The following is a 17,830-nucleotide window of genomic DNA, read 5'->3' as shown; positions in this document are numbered from 1 at the left end:
TAAATTTTACCATCGGTACCCATTATTATTGAATTATTTCTAATATATCTTAATACTTTATCATAAGATATAGTAGCGTTCTAAAAATGACATATCATGAAGGTACAATTCTAGGTTCTCGTTCTCGTTTTGTCGGTCATAGTATATAATATTTAATAAGTATTTTAATAAGTTACGTCAAAATACATTTTAATAAATTAAGCGAATCAGATTATTATAGATTAAGTTCTGAAACGGACGTAGTATCGACGGTTTTTAAATGAATATTGATTTTTATAATATACCCGAAAATGTAATTTAACATTTATTTATGATTAGAAAATTCTTTAGGAATTGAATTAAGTTTTAATATTATGCGCAATCATAGCAAGAAGATTGAAAAACTCTTATAATTTCATCAATAATAAACACACACATCACATTTTCATATAGATTTGTAAAAGTGTATGAATTTAGATTTTTTTTAGTTTCATTACTAAAATCTATGTATGTATTTTTTTATAGATTTCGTAGTTTCGTTTATAAGTTTATAGTTTAGACATATTTCATGTTAAATTTTCTTGGAACTGTTTAATTTAATTCCACATTTGTAAAAATGGGGTATGTATATCACTTTCATCTCCTAGCAAATAACAAATTCGCCGTAAAATGTCGCATAGATACATAACTTTGTTTGATGTAATTGTCGTGAATTGAGTACTCATGGGAACGAATGTCTGTTGTATACATTTTGTTTCAATTGTAGTTATAGCAAAACTGTTTAAAAAATTAAATATAAATCAAACGAATGCTGTTAAGATTTGACAGCAGCAACAATAGTTAAAAGTGGAGTAAACGAAGAGCTCGTTAGTGAATTCTTTACGTTAGGTTGTAGATATTGTAGTGTGGTATTGTGATGTAGGTCATCGGCGTGCAGTCTGCAATGCGACGCTGCCTTGCTGCCGCATCATTCATATCATAATGCTCTTTTGCAAAAGAACAACTTGTAGTATACGAAACAGAATGTACACCGTAGTTCCTGTGTTTACCATGTGCTACACATATTTAATGGCTTACAAGATATGTTTTTTTTTTATGTTCTCTTATCTTCATTGAAAGATGCAAAGTGCTTGATGTGGAGTTTAAATGTCTATGTTAGTGCGATGGATAAAACGACCACGAATGGACAATATGGCATTTATTATTTCTATTGATACATTAAGTTTGTGATCAAGGAACTAAATATGTTAACAATCAATGTTATAAAATTTACAAAATTCAGAAACGAAGTTATTGACAAATATATAAATATACGTAATTTACCTATAAGTATACCTTACGTAGTTGTAAAAGGGGTTGTGAAATATCGGAAGGGGAGTGAGCGTCGAGATTTATTTAAAGGTTAGGCGGGACGGTGTTTCATCTTCATTTCGTACACCTCCAGATGACACTGCTGTTATGCGGACCGGAATCTGTCTCTATTTGTATAGATTTGCAATTTGGGCAGAGGGATTGCCGCCGGGATGCAATATGGTTGGTTATCAAATTGGCAACAATAACGTTATTCAGATTGATATTCAAATGAAGGAAGGAATTGGCAATAACATATTTATATAAATTATACGCACAATGTACTCAATCAATGTGTCAATCACTACTTTTTTAATTGTTTTAATATCAATTTTGTTTTTAATCTTAAAGCTAATAACTCAAAAACAGATTCGTTGTATGAAAACTTAAAATTTAGTGTGGTGTATATATAGATAGTAAAATGCAGTGTGATGTATTTAAATATCTTATATCTAGAATTATAAATTCTCAAGTATCCGCTTGTACAGTCTTTATGTTTCCGTTAAAATCGTTCTCACAAAAGTAATGTATATTTAGTAATATTTGAGGTCCCTATTTTTATATTAGGAACTGCTTTAATCATTGATTTCATTTCTTTAATTTATAGTTAATAGAATAAATCAAATAACTTTGCCTATGTATTATGTAACTCATTTGCCCTGATAAAAAGTGAAGTCGAATACATTGTATACCAATTGGATACAGACAGTCTCAAGTTATTTGTACGTGGCGCACAAGCACGTTATTTTCTTATGTCTTTGTATACGTAAAATGTAAGTCCTAAAGCTTTATCGTACAAAGGTGTATTTTATAAGTTAACTAAAAAATTTTTGCATTTTATTTTGCTATTTGAATAGTACGTCTACTGCATATTCTACTTTCTACATTATATTTTCGAATTGATCGCGTTGATCGTACATGCAAATCATTTATTTATCGACCATGAAATCACCGCAGTGATTACATTATTGCACGCGGCCCCCATCGCCCCTCGTTTATCTGTTGTCATGCCAAGAATAACCCATCTACCGCCGCTATTTTTTTTCCTTTTTGCCCTTAAGCTTGCCAAGTCTTTCATTTCAACGGACAAAGGTAATTTTTCTTTGTGCCTGTCCTAAATTGACAGAAATAAACGAGTTGAAGTTGGGTTACAACTTAAACAAGCCGCGTTTTGAACGTTCAGCATAAGTAGATTATTTGTGTCCTAGTTTAATATATTTTGTATATGAGAACGTTTAAAATTAATAGAAAATCATATATAGAATTTATTAATCTACTAGAATAATAGTTACCTATTATTCTGGTATTATTTATATATCTACCCAGAAATAATATAGTTATATATGAATATAAATATTACATTACTTGCTTGGTGGTAGGGCTAGGTGCAAGCAAGCCTGTTTAGGTATCAACCATTCGACAGATATTCTACCGTGAAATAGCAGTAGGTACTCAGTATTGTTGTGTACCGGTTTGAAGAGTGAGTTAGCCAGTATAACTATAGGCACAAGGGCCATAACATCTTAATTCCCTAGTTTGTAGCGCATAAGCGATGTAAGGAATGGTTAATCTTTACTGCCACACTTTAGTGGTCACCACCGTTTGCTCGTCCGCCAACCTAAATCATAATAAAAAATTGTCTGTATAATCAAAAGAAAATGGATAATGTTTGAAATTAATTATTGAAATGTGCACTTTTAAATGATTTTTTTAAGTTATTCGTCAACGTGTCAAACAAAACACACTATAAACCAGGACATTTGTCCTGAACGGTGAATTATGTTGTCGCATTCGCGGCCACAATTTCCCCTGGGGTTCATATATTTATTGCAAATACGAGTACATTAATTCCCGTTACTGGGACGTGAGTCAAAAGGGTTCTGTAATGATACAACGCTTATATAGAACAATGAGACCGACGTCAGGCTGATTTGGGTAATGCCATCCACTGTCACAACTTCTCTTTCTTAATATATTATAATATTATTTTAGTTTTCTTCTTACAATTGTTGTTTTAAATTCTCTTTATTAGTTTCGCGATAAACTTCTGTTACTAAAAGTAATAAAAACTTCATAAACAATCTCTAACCGTCAATTTATCAAGAAGTGAAACTTTTTAAATAAAGAAAAATTGTATGAAATTAGTTTTTTCTGTAAAAAACAATTTATAACTTTTGACATTTGTGATATGTAGCCACAATATTACATTTGTTTCCATTATTTTAATATTCATTTGTGCCGTAGGATTAATAACATGAAGTGCTTAAATATAAATATAATTTGTACTGTTAAAATAAGATAATATTCATTGTTTACTCAATTACTAGAGTTTTTATTTCAATTAAAATATATCTATAATAAACCAATTAGTTTTTTTATTAAAATTGCGAATTGCATTGCATTGTAGTTTTTTTTTAAATATTATTTCTAATATTTCGTTATTTAATATTTTATGCGATATTGACCGCAGCGTGTGACACTCGTGTAAAGTGCAATAAATGCAGGATGAGAGATGCACCTCAAGTGCAGGACATCCGAGCGACACTCGACCTTGCCAGCTGGTCTAATAATACAATGCACGTTGCGTTTATAGGGCTGTGAGTTTTGTATTATTTGTTTATCTAATGCAAATAAATAATAACTTATATCGTAAGATAAAATAAAAGAATTCGCATTTAAAGTGTATACAAATTGCTGGAATATAGTGCTCTTTAATCCCCATTAATACATACTACTGGTCGCTCAGTAGATGAAATTAGATCAAAATTCATCGCTAAAGAAAATCACTATAGATCATAATTCATCACTTAAAAAATACACTAGATACGCTTATATTTATATTTTTTAATATCGAGTTATTTGAACACTGCTGATGACAATAAAAAACTGGCTTAAACTTACCGAAAAAATAAAACAACGCATTTTTAACAACGAAAATGCATTATTGAGTTTTAAGTTTGACTGCAGTCTGTATGACAAGTATGACATTACCGGTATGACCGTTTTACTTAATTTAATATACTTAATGTATTTATTACTAATATTGGAAATTAATGACATGACATCGTTTTTTAATTCATTATTGAATGAAATTCTTTTGAGTAGTCACTTTGTTAAATGTTTACATTCCGGACGGGTAAACCGGCGAACTTTATCATCGTTTTGAAATGGAGATTTTAACGAAAATAAAAGTTTTGTAAAATTTTGTAGTTACTCTTTTTCACCAATTAAATAACATACGTTTGTTAATAAGAAATAATTTTGTATTTGAATATATATCGTACCTTTATAAACCAACGAATATCTTCTCACTCAACGCTTTTTCTCATATATTTCATCTTGTACATAATATATAATATTTATTAATTCATTTTTAATAGAAAGTTTAAGTGGCAAAGTTATTTGTTAGGTATTTATAGAAGTATTTAAAGGAAAATAATAGTTTATTCATAAGCTGCAATGTAGGATTTGGATATTCTGTATAATGTTTTAAACACTGGCCGCGCTCCAGAGATTTGTAATTGGGTCACTGTTTCGCAATGCAAGGCATTTGCGGTCTGCAGGTATCTCCAGATGGAATTTCCTATTAGCTATCACAAGATGTGACAGAAGACAATTGACAATTGCAATTAATTAATAATGCATCTTTTCTAACTGACAGGTATGTTAAATATGTTCAAATGTGGATTTAAAGTTTCAAATAAATTAAGAGTTTTAAATAATACTTTTTTAAAATAGAACAATATCTATATAATAAAATATAAATAAATATTCTTGTATTACTGGGAAGAGAAGCTTCGAGATTGTCATCTTGTTTATTAAATTTCGTATCAAGGAACAGTTTATTTTCTCGAAAGCGTCATAAAACTTATAATGTATTACGACAAATATTTAAGTTACCTAATAATATGAAAATAATGATAAATATTGAACCTGAATATTGTTAGCTTAATATATTTAATTTCAGCTCATCTGAATTATTCAGTTGTAAGTATTTTTTGAAAATTTTAATTAATACCTACAATATTTTGCTATAATTGAATAAAACTTGAATCATTGATTAAATAAATTTCTTGCTATAAATAAAAAGTTTATATTGTATAAATTTATATTATACACTAATATTGTTTTAAATTGAATTATTGTTCTAAAAATTAGAAATATATAATATTGATCCATATACCAGACCGTCTCGTCATGTACAGATCTAGGTCATGTCAATTGAGTCAATATACATGGGCGTTGTTGGAACCGCGTGGTTGGAGGTTAGCCAAGCCCCTAAATTTATTTTTAAAACGTCAAAACTTATTACACTAACGCTTAAATAATTTATTAATAATGATTTCAAAATAAATTATTTAATCGTAGGTGAGAATAAGCACAAATTGTAGGCACTAAAAATTAACAAGCATAAAAGAACAAATGACGAAGTTATAGATATGATATTTTACATGATCTAACGATGAATAAAAAAAAATTGTTTTGAATGGTTCAGTTTAGTTAAGAAAGATAATATTACAGTCAGGTAATTTTTATAAACGCATTATTGTAATATGAAAATTATAAGCGTATCCTACCATGAAATGCTCCAAATATTGTGGATGAGAAACTAAATATCGATAACATTCGCATAGAAGAAAATATTCACATTGATGTTTTTTTCTAAATATTTGTTGGCAATGGATTGACGGTGTAAAGTATGGCAATTTCTGGACGAAGGTAACTCATTATAATGTATGTATCTTTCCTTTTTTCATTTTTTTTATGTAATCTATAAGAAGTAAATTATATGTAATATAAAATATATCTGTTTAGCAGGTAATGCCAAATTCAACACGAGCATCTTCTCAGCGTTGGATAAGTGAGGCCATAGTCCACCACGTGGCCTAATGCTGATTGTAGACAAGACGTAACTTTCCAAAGTGGGATTAAATGTTTATGTTGCTGTTTAACAGTCTCTGCAATAGACTCTTCTTACTTCTTAAGTATCTATATATTTTTTATAGTTTTAAAATATAATGTCATTTCAAAAAATCTTTAAAATAGCAAGCAATCTGAATTTAATCCCGGTGAACCCGAGCGTTCAGCTAGTGTAATATAAAATTGGAATTGAATAAAAGCATATGAGAGTCGCTAAAAGCAAGGACTGGAGCTCTTTTTGTTCGCTAATAGAGAAGTACTCAAGGTACATTGTATAAGAAATCAAATGAAACTACTCAAGCTGCAGTTATAAGAAAATTAGTTGAATGAAAGAATTTTAGAAAGTTGTAGTAAATTGAGTAATAAAAATTTACATTTTAAATAGAGCTAAAACATGTGAAATGGCAGCGATTACCATGATTTTGATCTTACTAAATATGTAAGTACTGTTTGTAAAATAAAAAAAAATTTTTTGTTTATTAAAATGAGCTCCTTTAAGAAGTTCGTAACCATAATAGTTTTAATTTAAATCGATTGTAATCACTAGTTTAGAATTGAGATTATATCGAGAGAAAAACTTACAACAAGCTAAGTAGTTACTCTTTCCCACAGATTTACATAGATATATTTATATAATTCAATGCATTTAATATATAATAAATGAGTATATAAAATATGTCAAATAACTTTCAGTATTTTTATTATTTTTATTATATTAGTGTATTATTTGTACTTTATTATATTACTTGTATTTCACTCTTAAAAATACAACTTTTTCAATTATTATCGGCGTGCAAATTAGTTAAAGTGAGTGAAACTTGTGCTTACAATATATTATACATCATAGAGATTATATTTGTTAAGTTTATTTTATTAAAAAATAAATATAACGTAGAGAGGCGCTTACGATTTCGTAAGGGAATAAATCTATAACCTAATATTGTACCTAAAAATGCATGTTGTGGCCGTCTTAAAGAGTCGCACACTTTATATTAAGTATAAATATATATGTTTTTATTTATAACATGTGTAAGTGTAGTGACAACTGATGGTCCTTAATAAATAAATAAATAGCAAAAAAGCCCCGTTTATTAATGATTTTATAATAAAATAATTTCGAAATCTTATAATAAAACCAAAGAATAGTTCAAATTACTAAAGAAGATATTGAATTTATTTGTCCTTGACTTGTAATATTTTTTTATTTAATTATTACTACTTTTGTAAGAAAGTAATGCAGGGACATTTAATATCGTGGCAAAACAAAAGTCAGTAAGGAGATGCGAACTTGTTATCGTCTTCAAGACTTTTAATGAATTCTTATAATAAGATTACTTAAATTCAGGAGTTATTTCAGTCAACAAATTGTATATGTACAAAATAAATTACCGTTATCTGTAATGAGCTTTTAAGCACAAAAACGCGTAGAATAAAATAACTCCCAAAAAAAATTGTAAGATTTTGTATATTATATATTGTCACTTAAGTGTTTTTGTTTAAATTGATTTGATTTGGAATTATTTTAATTAATATTTTTATTAAATAAAAATTTTAAATGATGACTTTTCGATTTTTTGAAAAGTAAGTTTGTTATTTAATTTGAAATAGGGAGGAGACTAGCAAATGGGCAAACTGCGCTGCTGTATACTTGGCGCTAATTTTCCTAAGAATTTCGGTGGCACCTTAGGCGGGTGGATTGGTTTCCTAGTTGAAACGCGCAAATGTCCTTACGGCACAGTCCCTGGGGGAATATATGTGCCTTCCTCCATACTAATACTACCCCACTGCTGGTGAGATTATCATATCTCCTTAACGGCTAGACCAAATTGCATTGTGTAATTACATCCACTTACGTTGTAGTACGGCATAATATCTTTAAAACTACCTTTCCAAAATAAAACCTGCATAATTGGTTTATTTTATTAAAAGACATTCAAAATGAATTAGTAATTTTTTTGATAAAAAAAATATGTTACCTAACAAAGAAATTTTACTTTAGAAATCGAATATTGTCTCCCACTTTTTATGTCATTAATGCTATTGGAAACTTTTCTTTGTATACAATACAATACATAGACATATCTTCTATTCATATCTAATTGTTATATATTGATGACTTGAAACTTTTCCAATTTGTTTCGGTGCTTTATTTCCACAGAATATTCAATTAAGATACTTTTTGCATGAATCGCAATTTAGTTTTTCCGTATCTTTATTAACAACCACGCGATTGCTCAATTATCTTGTTGATAAACTGCAGCATTCCGAATTGATTGAATAATATTCAATTGTGAATTTCATAGACAAAAAAGGACAAGTATTAGGAGCAACAAGTATTAAACGACATATAAAATTGCTAAGAATATTTTTACATTTTAATATATTTTTAAGCGGGTAATGAAAGCGCCATGCTTGGAAGAGAAAGGTGCTGTAATAAGATGATTTCATTTTGTGAAAACGTCATATTGCAGAACGAGGCCGAGGAGCGGGTGCGTGATGATCGTGCCTCCACTGAGTCGCTTCGCCAAAGAAAACCGGAGAGATGGCGTCGGCGCTACGTGCACCTTCTCCGCCCGCCTAAAGCGTCGCCGGGACTCTGTTCAGGGTTCTCTGTATTTCGGGAACCTCTCTAGTTGGCCCGCATAGGCAGGCCCATCATCACGATGTATTTCCTCGCAGAAGCAAAATGTAGTTAAGGCGCGGAACAGAAGTGCAAGCAAGATAGAAATATAAAATTGACGTAAAGATCCATATTGTAAGGTTTAAATGTGTTATGTTATGTTCGTTAAAATTGCTATGAATTTCGCAAATTAATTAAGCGGTTCTATCATAAAACCGTATTATTAGTAACTAAGGTAGATTTCCAGATTAATTAATGTTTCGATTATAAAGATGTTAATTTGACTAAATCTGCGATAACCAATCAAAAGCGTCTACTGTGTCATAATTGAGTCCGGCTGGATAACGGCTAGATAGATGATAAAAAAGCGTGGAGTTAACGCTTGTTGACTTTCAGGCAGGAGACATAACATACATATATAATTATATTTAACTGACATGACTGTATTTTTAGATGTTGGAAAAAGAGTAACTACTGAGTTTCTTGCGGTTCTTCTCAGTAGAATCTACATTCCGAACCGGTGGTAGCTTTACTTAAAATAGTTTATTAAATGACGATTCAAAAGTGCTTGTAAAAGCCTACTTGAATAAAGTATATATTGATTTATTTTGATTTGATTTAACGGCAGGCACTCTGGCTTGAGTATTCAACGAGGACACAGCGATAAGAGTGTAATAGTATAATATAGTTAACGAAACTTATTAAAGTGTTTAATTCGACTGACTTAAGATATTTATACATGCATACACGATATTCCACAATTCTTGTCGGTGACATTCAGCAATATGAAATATATGGAGCAATTGGAAGCCATGTTACCAATATAAGTGTAATATTGTATAGATATTACTGTAGTTTGCTTCACGTGTTCTATCTTTAATGACTAAACAGTCATTCGATACCCTGAAGTTGCTCTGATTAAATGATGGAACCAGGTGTATAGTTGTCTTTTTAATGGTTTTGACAATATCTCGAGCGTAATATTAGCTGATTTACTTTGTTTTTACTAGTTAATATGATGTACATTAACAAAACTGTTTAAATATATATATATTTTTTATCTAGTTCATTTCCATAAATAGTTATAATCAGGATTAATCGGTATTTTTGACCACAATATGTTGTCTTACAGTTTTGTAAATTAATGCAAAAATAGGGATGATTTTATAAATTATCTAAGGAATTTAATTGCAGCAGTTAGTCATAAAACTTCCTGAATGTTTCATTACGATATGGATTTCATGTAAGCTAAGACCATCTCATAAATAATATATTACTTCGAAGATGCTTACAAACTTAGTTAAGCTCTGCGATTTTATATACCACGACGCAGTCATTGCCCCAGCAGATATCCCTTAATAATTTAATTATTAAGTATCGTCCCTCGTATACCTCTATCCAATCAAGTCTCCTATTTGTAATCTTGTTTTAATATTATAATTAAGTATATAGTACTTACTTTTCTAACTCTGGGAATTGTAATTGTCATAAACATAAACATAATTTTCAATTGTAATTGTCAATTTAACGAAATTAATCATCAGTTTTATTTTTATCGTTACACACTTGAGAATAGGATGTAATTATTAGTATTTTATTATTTGCATACATAATATTTTTAAAAGGCACAAGTTGTCGCCCGCGGCTTTGTTCGTGCAAGGGGTTGATCGTCAGATGTTAGATAAAAAATATGCCTCAAGGAAGGACTCCTTGAGATTCAAACTTGCTTCATGCCAATTTTCATCAAATTCAGTCCATTGGTTTGGCTGAGAAAGGGTAGCAAACAGAGATACTTTCGCATTTATAATGTTATTATAGATAAAAAGGAAAATCATATTAAATTAGCGCTATACTTTATAGCCATCTAGCTTGACAAACGCGGCTACGTATGGTACAGTATGTATATGAAGTCATATGTAGCAGTAGGAAGTTTCTACAGTTATATCTAATGTAGTTTCCATGAGAAACGTAACAGTGAGGCGGAATCGTTCAAACAGTGGGATATGAATGCAAAGCAGGACGCAATAAAGGCTACGTTTCTCGCTAGCTCCGCTGCAAACTGTTTGTGCAAACCACCCGCTCGCATGTAATCGCTTTAAGATTTCCACCTACCTTATTTTCATATACTGCAAATAAAAACTGCTTATGTTACCTGAAAAAATGTCATAATGACCTGGAGCGAATTAAAGAAATACGAATAACAAAACTTATTAATCGAATCGATTGAATTTTACCGAAAGTATGCAATATTATCACACAGAAACACACATGAAAACAGTCAAGGAGGGAAGGGCTGAAATAATGTAAACAGTGATATCGCGCCAAACGACAATGAGCAAATGAAACTGCCTATTTTTCAGATTGTGAAATTACTACTGGCTCTTAGATTGAAATCGAGTACAAAGTTTAGCGTTGAAATTTGAGCCACTTCGGGTTCCAAATTACGTCTATCCTAAGGGTGTCTTATATAAGATCGCACAACATAATAATGAGAACACTTTGAACGTAGTACTTGACTTGTCGTCACGGCGGGATGTTACTGGCGGGTGTCGTTGTTTTCGCAATCAGTCTACCTAAGAAGGGTATTTTTGCTAAGGTTATCCTAACGTCGTTGTTTTGCAGGACGTCTGTATTTTTCTGTAATCTTACCTCTATATGTATGGACACTACTTGCGGGATCTGTCAAAATACATTGTGAAGAGCATCAAAGGTGTTGAACGATATAATCGATGTCGAAATCTATGTGGAGGTCAACGATGCGAATGTATCATGGAAGTTTAGTGTTAGACATAAAATAGAAAGGCTACTTTATGTCTTATTCCTGACGACGTTCCCTTAAACACGAATCGTAAAAACGTTAAAACGAATAATGCTTGTATAAGCAAGCTAAGCTTTTTGGGTTGATTGATCAAAATACCATGGAAGTTATAAGATTCATAAGAAGTGACATGAAAAGTGAACTGCAAATATTTCTAGTATTAAAATTAAGAAAAATATGTTCCACTTGAAATGTATTTAATATTAGAAACAAGTTGTGGGGTATTAAATCATATGTTTGCAATGGACTTCTCACTAAAACAATTATTCAGGAGTATACGAGTACCTTAAACTTAGGTCGTGACCTACTTGACTTGGCTGGGTTCCACTAAGTCGAGTGTCTTCAGAAGACTTTAATATTATAAGCTACAGAAGGAACTTCCTTTAAGCGACTCTGTATTTAAATTTTCTTTAAGTGATGTTACAAAATTATTGTGTTTTAACGAAATATAGTTTCCACTTCATTGAAACAGTTTAAAAAAGGAAGTATATTATTTAATTTTACAGTCGTAATTTTAGATGTGATGCTTTTTTATTATTAAAATCCATTTTTTTCTATCTAACTATAATCTTACAGTGACTAATTAAATTATTTAGTTTTAATAATGTTTAAAAGCACAATTACTACACAAATCAAAAACACGTTTAATAAATTCATAGAAAATAGTCTTAAGATTATTACTGATAACTTAATCCCAAATATTGATAAATAATTATCAATAAACAGCCCAGTGGTAGTGCTGAAATTGAACCGCCTTTTCAAAGAGAATATCTAAATCTGCTGCCTTATATATTGTTGCTCATAGTTAAATATTATTTTCAACTACAATCTACATTGCATAAAAAACTTTAATAAAATTTTATCTTATAAACATTAAGTATACAGTGTAGTCTTTTATCCTTTGCATTATAAAGATAATGGATATTATAAGGTACAAACACGGCATTTTTTTTGGCACGGTTTCTTAATGTTTTGGCCTAATAAGCGTTTTGTGCCTTACAAGTACACAATCAAATCTTTATAGTTGATACGTCTGTATGCAATATACATGACAGCATGACCTGATACTACACCCAGGATTGGCCCCAAACAAACTAACTTCTCAACGGTCAACAGCAAAAACCAGGTAATGATATATATAAATCTTGTTATTTAAAATATTTTCTTTATGATAAATCCTCGGCGTGAATGAATACGTAGAATATGTATTTGCATAATGCTGAACTATTTCTAAAACCTGTTTAATACCTTGGTATTTCAAACAACTTCACCTCCTTTTCTTAGGATTTAATTTTGATTGGAATAGTTTTAAAGTAAGTATTTATTAGATTTTAAGAAACATTCATATATTAAGTTCCGATCCGCCATCTAAGTTTCAATTATGTAGGTTTTATTTTATTATTAACTACCTCAAGAGTTAAATGCATTAAGAACTGGAAAATTTTGATTACAAAAATTTTGTACAATTTTATACTTTTTGCTAAAGTTATTGAAATTTGAAGTTTTTTTACAATAGTTTAAATTTTTTATGTATTATTATTTAAATACTGATATTAAATACTGGTAGATTCTGAGATTAGCGCAATTGAACAATCGCACCAGTTCACACACTTCAGCTTTATATAATACTAACTGTTACCCGCGGCTTTGCTCGCGCAGAATATGAATATATTTACAAATTAACTTAAAATATTACTTTAATATAAGATATCTTTGTATACCAAATTGGTGTGTATTTCAGCCCTTTGGGTAGAATATCCAGAAACGCTTAAATGCGAATCAAGTCATTTTTAATAGGTAGACCAAAAATAAAATTTCATGCTTCTAACTTCAAAAATGACGGACTTCCACACTAACCTATATAAACGATGTCAACCCTTATTAAACCCCATATAGGTAGAATATGCAGAAACGCTTACATACGTATGTACTCATTTTTAATCAGTATCCCTAATATAAAATTTCATATTTCTAATTTAAAAAATTACGGACTTCCATACATACTTTCATCCCTTATAACACCCCATTAGGAGTGGAATATGCAGAAACGCTCAAATATTAATGTACTCATTTTTAATCAGAATCCGAAAAATAAAGCTTTATGTTTCCAACTTAAAAAATGACGGACTTCCATACAAACGTTAAACCCTTATTTCACCCCTTTAGGGGTAGAATTTCCAATATTCCCTCTTTAGTGGGTGTCATGATATATTATTTTATAAGTGTACACGTACAGCCTAAAATATAAGTTTTATGCTTCTATTTCTAAAAAAGACAATACTTTCATACAACCTTCCAACCCCCTTTTCAACCCTATACTTTTTTCCAATTAAAAAGCCTATGTCCTTTTTCAGGCTCTAGATTATTTGTGTAGCAAATTTAATTTAAAACGGTCCAGTGTTTTTGCCGTGAAAGCGAGATAGACAGACAGAGAGAGTTACTTACGCATTTATAATATTAGTATAGTATGGATTAAAAGTAGTTTCGCTTGTAAACTAAACTAAGCAAATTACAGAGAATGTTGATTAAAGTATCTTTTATACTACTTACTTTGTTTTTCTAACATCAAAGTATTTTCTTTCTATCAAAGTGTATTCTTTCTCATTAAGTTAAATAGACAATAAGAAATAAGGGTCTAGCTTTTTTTTGCAAATACGTATAATTCAATGTTATCACCCGGTTCGAAATAAATCATTCGATTTTCATAAGAAATATTTAATATTAGTTTTTTAATCATAGGTTTTTTTATACTTTTTCCTTTTTCCAATTATACCTGCAATGATTTAGGAGATTTCAATTTTCGATCTCGATGAGTACTTGCACAGCAGCTGTCCGTACCGAAAATTGATGAAAATTGTGAGCTCGGTTGCGTCGTGTGTGTAGTACGGTCAATTTCGATATACCGAATCGTCTCAGTTATGACACGAGATTGAATAGATAGTAGACACTGTGTGAAAACATTTTGGTCCCAAAAAATACTATGAGCTGGATTTTATATTATAAGTGAAGATATATTAATAGCTGACCATATTTAATGAATTAAAATTTTCATCCAAAATGTTTTTTGCATAACCTCTAAAATAAGTGTAGAGAGCACCTCATTACGAGGTAACATATTCCGTATATCCTCGATGTCAGGTAAAATTAATTCGTAGTACCTTTTAACTGAGAGTCACTAGGAGCGTCCTCTTTCGAGGCGAGAGAAAATTATGCGCCACATTACCTATTCAAAAAGGTCTCCCGGCAACAAAATAAAGCGCCAGGATCGATGGCGACGAAAATATAAATAATCGCTGCGGACCGTTCCGTAATGTAGTGTGCTTAGTAATATACTGTCCACGGATACGGGAAACTAAATACAGAAGGACTGTTATATAATAATGAATATATAAAAAAATATGAGCATTCGTTATATAATAATTATTTCAATGTAGAGATATGTTGTATTTATTGCTTACGGATTCGGACTAAAATACACTAATCCGATTGATGTGGGACTTTAATATTTTTTTTTATAGTTTCAGTATGGAAATGATATGTATGTATGTATGTTTCATTTGACGCGTTCGTACCGCCCACTCATCAGATATATTACCGCCAAACAGCAATACTTTGTATTGTTGTGTTATGGTTCGAAGTGTGAGTGAGCCGGTGTAACCACATAGATATATTTTCACGCAATCGCTGCTAACACTATAAGAGATACACAAAAACTTTGTATGAACGGTTCGTAGTTCGTAGTTGGTTCGTTCGAAAGCTCTACATAAAAATCCGTGGTTTATTTTAACATTAAAGATTTAAGCCTAAAAAAAGGTAAACGATAAATTTATTTATACTATTATATTTATACTATTATTATTATTTTATTCGATGATTGTAGGTTCAAACCCAGACAAGCACCACTGAATTTTTATGGTCTTAATTTGTGTTTATAATTCATCTCGTGCTCGGCGGTGCAGGAAAACATCGTGATGATACTGTATGTGTCTAATTTTAATGAAATTCTACCACATGTGTAACCACCAACCATTGGAGCAGCGTGGTGGAATAAGCTCTAAAAACTTCTCAAAGGGAAAAAAGGATTTTACTAATCCTTAAAGAAATAACATATCAATATTAAGTGTTTTCTTTTTATAAAATGTACAGTTTATGTGTATGTAATTAAGTTAAATTAAGTAGTTTTAGAATATCTCTAAAAGCAAAGTATAGGCTGTGAGGTAGCGGAGGTCATGAGAGATTGCGTAATATTTATTTACAGTAGACTTTAATCATGAAAGTAAAAATTTACATAGCTATTATCCTATTATAATAAATGAGCAATTTCTTTTAAATTTATTTCGTGCATTTGGGATTTTATCTATATAGATAATAGTTTTTCCGGAAAAAAGCGTATTTTTTTTACAAAAAAACTTTATATTGTTTTATAACTAATTAAATATTATCAGTCACAAATGCCATCATCTTCGAGCACATTAGTTAGGACACAATAACGATAAATAATAATCACAGCACAAAACAGTCTTGGCCCATAAATTGTTGAGCAATCATGCAATATAAATTATCCCTTGAACTAGGGGTGATTTGGTTGAGCTCTTAAACTGGAAGGGTTCGTTAATTATTAATATATTTAGCAAACATTACAGCCACTATCTTGAATATTATCAGTGCCGCATATAAATATAGAGTACATATGGGACGTTACGGTTTAAATATTTGTTCAAAGTCAGTGCGTTATTGTGAAACGATATGGCCAAGTGATTAAAATCGTGAATCTTAACTGAGAATTACGGGTTCAAACCCCAGCAAGCTCAGAATTGTAATGTGTGTCATATGCTTCATACCATGTTCACGCTGAAAGAAAATCTATCATTTGTGCATCCAGTAACCGTGGTAAAAACAGCTCCAAATATCCTCAAAGAGACTTGGATGTACGTGAAATGGCTTAATTTGAGCAATTTACGTTAGTTTTTTTTTCCTAAACTATCTATGTGTTTTTTATTGGAAAATGTATTAAGTAACACAAAACTAAGGGAACTTTCGACTTATTTATTTCGAATATCTTCTTAAGCATTTCTAACTATTTTTTAAGTAATCGACACGCGCAAAGCACGGGGCAATACGTCGCCTAATAAATCAATGCGGGACGAGACGTTATGCTGGACCTGTGAGGTTTCCGCGCGGCATATTTATCGATAACATCCGATCGAGCAAGGTCATCGACGTACATATATTCTCCTCTTAGATGCGTTAAACAAGTACACCTTCAAAGCGATTAAACTATACATATGTTCGACTTTCCAAATATAAAATATGGAACACCAATGTTACATCTCGTCGAATGTCTAATGATAGTTTAATATACACCAAGTTAAATTGTCGTTAGTAAAGTACATAAACGTCCGCTACAGCTTTACATTGTAATAGATTCTTGAAATTTAGCTAAAATGCTTTTCTAACACATTCTGTAAATCGTGTTTCGCTTATACTTATTATTGTATACATCTGTTTATTTCAATTTAAAGTTTATAAACAATGATAACACATAAAATATATGTTTGTAAAAATACTAAAGATTTCTATAATAAAAACGAATTTATTATGTATACATTTTTAAATTGAATTTGATTGATACTTTATGTATTATATACACTTATGTGTAGTATCATCTTTCTAACTATATTTATTATAGTTTAATCAATAATAAGACTATTTAATAATCACCAACTGGATGTGACTTCATTATAACATAATTAAGTGTATTTGTACATTAACATTAATAATATGACGCAGCAGTTGCCGTTTATGACAGTGATATGTGTGACGTGCGGCTTAATTTCTAGTTTTAATGTAATTGTGTAACATTTCTATATTTAAATATACAATATGTTCTTAATTCTAAAGTTAATAAATATCAAATTAACATACATCTAATATTTAACAATTTATAGTTGTTCGTCGATCTAGGATATTAAATGTTATAGATATGGAACAACATGACTGATAAATTGATTTGTTTATTTATATTGATTTCATTTATTTCAGAAAGACATTTCAGTATATAATTTTAATTAATGTCAGTTTCAAATAATCGCCTGCTGTAACAATAACAATAGCCTTTTATCAAAGACTTTGCCACATATGAA

This window comes from Vanessa tameamea, chromosome 20 (genome assembly GCF_037043105.1).
Source record: "Vanessa tameamea isolate UH-Manoa-2023 chromosome 20, ilVanTame1 primary haplotype, whole genome shotgun sequence".
Classification (NCBI taxonomy): domain Eukaryota; kingdom Metazoa; phylum Arthropoda; class Insecta; order Lepidoptera; family Nymphalidae; genus Vanessa; species Vanessa tameamea.
The sequence above is the reverse complement of the archived record's forward strand: the minus strand, read 5'-3'. Positions refer to the sequence as shown.